The following is a 6,366-nucleotide window of genomic DNA, read 5'->3' as shown; positions in this document are numbered from 1 at the left end:
ATATATATGTTGCAGCTTGAGGGGGGATATTGGAATTATTCTATTCTCTATTCATATATGTGCATTTATGTTCATATATTTTTATACTTATATTCCTTTTTTATATTGCTCTGAACAATTATATGCATATATATATATATATATATATATATATATATATATATATATATATATATATATATATATCAATTGTACTCTCTATTTATCATTTAATAAAAAATACAATATTTCATTCTTTCTTCTTTTGTAACAGCTTTGTCGGTGTTAAAATGTCGGTTCAGGAACAACGTAAGTCAAACTACGATAATTGTGAAAACTTTAAGTTTGACGCACTTCGAAATACACTTATATATGTTTACAACACTTAAATATGTGTTTCTTTTCATTATTTATTTTTAATATTTTTTTTATTTATTGTACTAGTTAAATTTGTAGGTATTATTTTTTATCTAGTATTTAATTATTTTTTTTAAATTATATTGTTTGTTATTAAGTTTTTAAAAAATTTTATATGTCTTAAGTTTTTAAGTTTTATTTAATTTTGAATAAGTTTGTTGTTTTTTATTTAGTATTTAGTTTATAATAAAAAATGTGTTATTTTATTAATTCTTTTATGTGTTAATTTTTTTAATTTTTGATTTAATTTATAATATGTTTGTATTTGGTTATTTTTATTTAAATTTGAAAACATTTTATTATTTGTTATTTGTTATTTATTACTTCATTTGTGATATATAATAATATTTTTAGAATTTAATTTAATTGATAATATGTTAATTTTTTGTAATTTTAATATCATTGATATTAATTTTTGTTGCTTATTTAATTTTTAATTTATGTTGTAATCTTTATAATATATGTTTTTTATTTATTATATAAAGTTTAATACGTTAAGCTGTTTTTTAGTAGTTAAATTATTATATGTTAATGTTTATTGTAGGTTTTAATTAATATTAATATATGGATAACTATCTATTTGAATTAGTTAATTCTCAAATAAATTCGAGTTTCGTGTCCGATTTTTGTTCTTTTGTAAATGAAGTGGGTGAGAGTGATTACACAAATAAGTTTTCCACTGATCAAATATTCCCCTGACGTGACGATTTAATTGATTGGGTTTGAAATATTGCATTCGACCTTGGATTTGTAATAGTCATTATAAGATCTGACACAGCAACAGGTGAAGTTGGAAGAAAGAAATTTGTTTTTTAGGTTTTGAAAGTAGTGAAAAATATAGGAAGTATAAACCAAATATTCAACCGAGTGTGTCTAGCACAAGAAAATGTGAATGTCGGTTTAGGTTGAGGGGTAAACCTAAAGGAGAGGGTTGGGTTTTAATTGTTATGTGCGCCTATCACAACCATGAATTAGCACAGAGTTTGGTTGGTCATCCTTTCGTTGGGAGTTTAAATGTAGATGAACACTTAATTCTTGTTGACATGACTAAGAGTCAAGTAAAACCCTCAAATATTCTTTTGACTCTTAAAGAACATAATAATGATAATGTCACTACTATAAAGCAAATATATACCGTGAGATACACATACAAACTATCTTTGAGAGGGTCGAGAACTGAAATGTAACAGTTGATGATGATGTTAGATAAAGATAAATATATTCAATGGAGTAGATCTTTGGACGATTCTGACGTGGTTAATGACCTGTTTTGGATGCATCCTTATTCAGTGCACTTATTGAATTCGTTTAACATAGTTTTTTTTATGGATACCACATACAAGACGAACAAATATCATCTTAGCATGCTTGAGATAGTTGGGGTCACATCAACTGGTTTGACATTCACAATCGCCTTTGCTTTCAAGTGAACGTCAAAATAATTTCACTTGGGCATTGGAAAGGTTCAAAGGATTATTTATAACATTAGAGGGCGGTCCACACGTTGTTGTCACTGATAGAGAGCTTGCTTTGATGAACGCCATTGGCAGTGTATTTCTTGAGACGTATCAGATGCTTTGTACCTTCCACATTATGAAAAATGTTAAAGCGAAATGCAAGAGGTTAGTGAATGATGTTGAGGCATGGGATGTCTTTTTAGAAGTGTGGCAAAATGTGATGGATTATGACGATCAGTCCATGTTTGAAGCTTATGTTGATTGTCTTCAGTATGTCTCTGTTACATGGTCTCTATTTTTTGAACATGTGAACCATACTTGGATCATTCCATGCAAGGCATACTTCGTTAAGGCGTGGACTAACAGAGTGATACATCTAGGCAACACTACAACGAACAGGTAAGTGTTATTCTTTATTTTTTTTTTACTTATTTATGTTATATTTCTTCTTATACTCTTAATATGTTTTGTGATAGGGTTGAGTCTGCACATTGGAGCCTTAAGAGATTATTGGGGTTCAGTATGGGAGACCTACGCTCATGTTGGGATGTTATGCATAATGTGATTGTCTTACAACATAACAAAATAAAGGCGTCATTTGAAAAAAGTCTTAACCTCATCAGTGATCAATATAAAGGTTTCATATATAGAAGACTTGTTGGTAATAGCATGCTCTTATACCACTGAAGATATCCTACAACACACGTAGATGGATCATCGTCACGGGCTGGAATGATGTTAGTAATAGCATGCTCAACATACCGCAGCCAACAATGATCAATACTAGGAATGTCTGGCATCAGAAGAGTCTCAGGGCTACGTGGTACGAACCTTGCAGCACGAGGATCAATTTCGTTGTACCTCCCCGACACTTGCTTCCTTCCCATTATAGGAAAGTGCTCATATATCCAACTCTACAAAAATATTACTCAAATTGTGTTATACATTCCTAGCATTCTCATAAGATATGAAAATAAATTTGCATAGCTAAGTTCTACCTATAGAAGAATGGAATATCCAATTATTTGTTTAACATCACTAAAGCTAGCATCTCCAAGCTGCTCGTATGTATGAGCTGTGCCGCTACTCCCCAGGCATATCTCCCACAGGCAAGTCTCTAAAGAGAAGTAGGTACGATACTCTAATGAGAGTGCCACTCTTATTTGTAAATATTGTGCATCCAATCAGATGCAACAAGTAGCAGTCTTCACATGATGCCAAGCCTTCAAAGATCAATCAAGAAGCACCTTCTTCGTGCAGATAATGATCAAGCAGTCAGCCCAATTGCCTTCTCCCTTTGAAATGATCAATCAAGATAGATCACCAATGTCTTCTTGGAGAATTCTTGGAGCTACTAAAACAAAGAATTCAATCTGAAACAAGAAATGAAAATGTCAGTTTCTCAAAAGTCTCAAAACAACTTGTGTTCTGTCTTATTTATAGTTTTCTGTTAGACAGATTGTTTCTCAGTCGAATAGCCTACTAATCCAGTCGACTGTATTAAAACAATTATAACAGACAGTCAACACATAGGCTCTCAATCAACAAAAAACAACACACATTTATTACATTTGACTAAGTCATCATGCTTAACTAGTATTAAAAATATAGCCGTTGGAGCGCGTAAGCGTGACAAAATTCAAAAACAGATCAATAATACAGTCGAATGTACACATAATCAAGTCGAATGAAACATGAAAAAACACTTTGAAATTCTTTTCAACTCAAAACGTCACAAAGCACTGATGTTCAAAGTCTATACAAAGGTTTTAGAATAGTCGAATCCATTTCAGGTGTATTCGACTGGACTAGAACTTTGTCACACAATTATAAGTTCATAAAGGTGCTTGTGATCTTTCACTTCCAAAAATGTGAAATAAAATGTTTTTAATCATCCAGTTTATATTGCACATTTTCATACAAGCATGTTCCACAAATATATCACACAATCAATCATAGGAACATACAACACAGTACATCAAAACATGTTCTGCAGATATAACAACAAGTTCAAAGCAAGAACATGTAATGCAACAACATGTGTACTGTTATTAAGCATTGTGTCATCATCAAAAACCAGATTGATATAGAGTTTGTGTTGTCAACAATCTCAACATCTTTAGCTAGAATGTTTAACAAGTTTTGGTTTCTACATGTTTTTGGATTTTTACTTGAGACACTTAAGGATTTTACCAAAACATTGTCTCAACACTTCAACATCATTATACATTTGAGAGTTTAACTGATTACTGTTAGGTACAGTATAGCTTACGCGTTTAGCATAACTCTCATAGACGCTTTGACTTGAAAGTCATTTGGTGTTGCATCTGGATGCCTTAACTTTGGTTGCTTTACATTTTATTTATGCTTAAGTGTTTTCTTAAGATTTTTCCTATGTTACTAGATGATTTGGGATTTTGAGCCTAACACTTATGTTTCTGCATGTCCTATTATACCAGTTGTAGCTTCTTCATATTCTCATTTCGTTTGATGTTGTGCCTAAGTGTTTTTGTATGAGTTAGATTTTTAACTTTGGAAGTCGTTTGTAAATGCTTCTTACTAGACTTTTAATTCCTAGTAGTTTTCTCAAATTCTTGTTAATCTATTGTGGATTCCTAGTGTTTAATGATTTATTACTGAGTTTGATGTGTTATTTTAATTATGTGGACACCTTCAATTTTATACTTAGTATTCCTATATATCATTTAGTGTTTTTGACTATTTTCACTCTATGACTCTATTCAAGACTACTTCGTCTAATGTTGTTTGTTTATACTTCAAAACCAAAAATGTTGTAGACAAGCTTATCTTGTCTCAACAAGGCTGGGTAAGGAAAGTCGTCCGTTATACGCTAGTAGATGATGATCTATTTATAATAGACTATAGTTAGCCTTTGTTGAAATGTGTTACTCTAAAGCAAGCCGGTTACATAATATGCAAGACACACAAAGGTATTTGTGGGTATCACTCTAGGGCGAGAACCATGGCAGTACGAATCCTACGAGAAGGATACTTTTGACTGACTATGGAGGCAAATTATGTTGATTATGTTTAAAATGTATACCTTGCCATAAGCACGGAAACATCATACATGACAAGCGTGAGGAATTACACCATATCTTCTCCCTATGGCCTTTCGCGAAGCGGGAAATGGATATTCTTCATCCTTTTGCACTAGGCAAAGGCTAAGTTAAATTCTAACTAGTCGACATTGAATACTTCACCAAGTGGATCGAAGCAAAGCCTCTAGCAACGATCATAGCTCAATAAGTGCAATTCTTTGTTGGGAAGAACAAAATATGTTAGTATGACTTGCCTCACATTCTCATCACTGGTAATGGACGACATTTATAAACAAAGAGCTAGCCAAATTCTACACCGGCCTCGACATAAAACACATAGCTAGCTTAATGGAGCACCCCCAATGTAATGAGCAACTTGAAACTACCAACAAAGTCATCTTGGTGGGAATTAAAGAAGAGATTGGACTCGGCCAAGGAAAGGTGGCCAGAAGACTTGCTAGAGGTATTGTGGGCATATATAGGTTTACTACCCGATCTTCAACCAAAGAAATACCCTTCAGCTTAGTATATGACACTTATGCCATGATCCTTGTAGAGATTGGAGAACCATCTTTGCAATGACAAAAGTATGACGAAGAACACAATCAAAATTGTCTCGGTACTAGCTCGGACTTACTAGTCGAAAAATGAGAAAAAACCCAAATATGTTAAACAACTACAAAGCAAAGTGTGACCAGAAGATACAACTCCAAGTTGTAATCCAGGAGCTTTAGAATGGGTGACCTAGTATGACGAATGGCAAGCAATGCCAAGAAAAGTGACGACAAGTTTTACGCCAATTGGGAAGGACCACTCTATATAGTTGAAGATGCCAACAAAGGTGCTTATAACCTATAGAATATTTGTCACGACAGCATGTACATAATACTTAGAATGTAACACATTCAAAGTTTTACTTCGAAGCTAGGAACTTGTAGATAGCTAACTACTTGTAATCCTAAATGTACTATTTTGTTAATCAATCTTTTTTCCTAATGAGGGGTTTGGCCAAGAAGGTTTTAATGAGACACTTGATCAATAAAATAAAGGATTTTTACTTTACATTCTTTGTCACCTACCTAGGTGGTCTTGGTTCAACCTTTCACATAGTTTCTTATTGCTTACTTTGGTAGTTTTTGTTGAACCTTTCATGTAGTTCACTGCTACCTACCTAAACGGTCTTAGTTGAACCTTTCATGCAATTTTCTACCGCCTATCTAGGTCGTCTTGATTAAACCTTTCATGTAATTTCCCACTACTTAAAGAGTCTTGATTGAACCTCTCATAGTTATCTATCACCTACATAGGTGGTTGTGGTCCCAAATTCAAAAATTTTCATTTTTATACGATAATTTTGTGACAATAAGAAACATATTACTCGATAGATGGATTATTGTTTCACTTTTATTATTAAAGAAGTAAAGACCACATGAATAAAATGGGAAAAGATT

Source organism: Vigna radiata, unplaced genomic scaffold (assembly GCF_000741045.1).
Source record: "Vigna radiata var. radiata cultivar VC1973A unplaced genomic scaffold, Vradiata_ver6 scaffold_201, whole genome shotgun sequence".
In the NCBI taxonomy this organism is placed as follows: domain Eukaryota; kingdom Viridiplantae; phylum Streptophyta; class Magnoliopsida; order Fabales; family Fabaceae; genus Vigna; species Vigna radiata.
This window is presented reverse-complemented; position numbering follows the sequence as displayed.